Here is a 2,245-nt window from a genome sequence, read left to right as displayed (position 1 = left end):
AGCTAGCTAGAAATAGAAGGGAAGTTCCTTAATCTAATAAAATTTACAAAAAACTTTCAGTAAAAATTGTTCTTAATGGTGAAATGTTGAAAAATTTCTACCTTATATGGGAACTAAATGGCTGCTATCACCACTTCTATTTAACATAGTATGGAAGGTCCTATTCATAGCCATAAAGCAAGAAAAGAGATAGATGGATTGAAGAGGAAATGATAAAACTGTCATTATTCACATATGACATGATTGTCATCAAGAGTGTACAGATACTCTGTGAGAATTAATAAGTGATTTTATCAAAGCCTCTGGGTACAAGCTCAATAAACAGAATTTATTATATTTGTTGCAACTAATGAGCCAATATTGATACAGTATTATTAATTAGAGCTCACACTTTATTCAGATTTCCTTAGTTTTTATCTAACACCCTTTTTCTGTTCCAGGATCCCACATTACATTTAGTTGTCATGTCTTTTTAGGTTCCTCCTGACTATGACAATTTCTCAGATCTTTGCTTTTGATGATCTTGGCAGTTTGAGGAGTACTGGTTAGGTATTTTGTAGAAATCCTCTCTACTGGAATTTGACTGATTTTTTTTTCATGATTAGACTGGGGTTATGGCTTTTTGAGAGGAAGACTATTGAGGTAAAGTGCCATTTTAATCACATCATATCAAGATCATGTACTATCAACATGATTTATCACTGTTGATGTTGAACCAGGTTGCGGTAGTGTTGGTCAGGTTTCTCCATTTGCTCAGCCCCACTTCCTCTTCTGAACTTTTCAATGAAGTCACTATGGGCAGTCCATGCTTAAGGAGTGGGAATTTATGTTACCTCTTGTTGAGGGCTGTCTATCTATATAAATTATTTGTAACCCTTTTGCATGAGAGATATGTCTCCTCTCCCTATCTATTTACTTATCCAGTTATTCATTGATATGAGCATTGGCTCATGGATATTTATTTTATACTTTAAGTTGTAATCCAGTAAATACTACTTTATTTTGTTGCCCAAAATGTTCCAGCTTTGATTGTAGGGACCCCTTTCAGTTGGCTCTTGTGTCCCTTTGACGTAATCTCATCAATGTGGAATTTTGTTTTTGTTTTTCAGAACTTCCTTACTTTCTGGTACTCTAATATGCTCCAGGCTCATCTTACATATTTCTTGCTCTAGTCCCAGAATTAGGCATTTCTCCAAGGATCTCTGGTTCCTTTCATTGTATTTTTATATACTGCAAACAAGTTTTTTAAAAAGTAAGTTTGTTTTCTTTTTTCTTCCCCTACTCAGTCTGTATCCTCTCCCTTTTACTCCCCCAGAGTTAGAGAAGAGCAATTATCAATGGCAAATGGCAGTTGCAGCAAAGCAACACCAAGGGCTGTCTTCAGGCTCAGGAGAGAACACTGCACTCCCTACTTATGGTTTCTGGTTCTCTACACGTTCAGAGAAACTTCTCTAGTAATGAGCTATAGCAATGATCCCTGAAAGTATAGTCTTAAAAGTAACATTTCAATAGAATAAAACAATTTCAAGTACTAAGAGAAAATACACCAAAAAGAGATTCAAGACTTCTATGCTGAAAGCTTAAGAACATTATTGAGAGAAATTAAAGAGACCTAAATAGAGGAACAAAATATATCTACACATTGAAGATCCAATATTGTAAAGATGTTAATTTCCCCCCATTGACTCATAGATTCAATTCAATCTCAATCAAAATCTCAGAGAAAATGTAAAAATGGATAGGCTTCTCCTAAAATTTATAGTAAAAGCAAAGGGCCAAAAATAGTTAAGATAATTTCAAAGGAGAAGAACTTAATATAAAGCTAAAATAAGTAAGAAAATGTGGCATTGACTAAACAATAAACAAATAATGAAATAAAGAAATATTTCAACAAAATAAATGGATCTTGAAAGAAAACCATGTATATATGGCCATTCCCACCCCCTGACATTTTAATATAAAAAATTTCAAACAAAAAGCAAAATTGAAACAAGTTTACAGTATACACTCATTTAGCTAGATTCTACCATTATCATTTTACAATGCTTGCTTACTATATATTTATCTATCCATTTATCTATCATATTTTTTGTTGCATTTCAAAGTAAATTACAGACGTAAATACATTTTTTTCCTAAATATTTCGGCACCAATGCCATTAACTAGAGTTTGATATTTCCTTGTGATTCTTTATTTCTGATGTGTAATTTACATATGATGAAATGAACAAGACTATAATTGCTGA

The 2,245-nt window shown here is 32.8% G+C and overlaps 1 non-coding gene across 1 annotated transcript; it reads right to left on the bottom strand.

Moving 5' to 3' along the window:
- Positions 1 to 1,277: 1,277 nt before the first annotated feature.
- Positions 1,278 to 1,493, bottom strand: LOC138400327 (small nucleolar RNA U3). Its single transcript, XR_011236235.1, has one exon. It is a non-coding gene; the product is annotated as a small nucleolar RNA U3 (small nucleolar RNA).
- Between the last annotated feature and the right edge of the window lie 752 nt (positions 1,494 to 2,245).

This window comes from Eulemur rufifrons, chromosome 19, assembly GCF_041146395.1.
Source record: "Eulemur rufifrons isolate Redbay chromosome 19, OSU_ERuf_1, whole genome shotgun sequence".
Taxonomy (NCBI): domain Eukaryota; kingdom Metazoa; phylum Chordata; class Mammalia; order Primates; family Lemuridae; genus Eulemur; species Eulemur rufifrons.
This window is presented reverse-complemented; position numbering and strand designations above follow the sequence as displayed.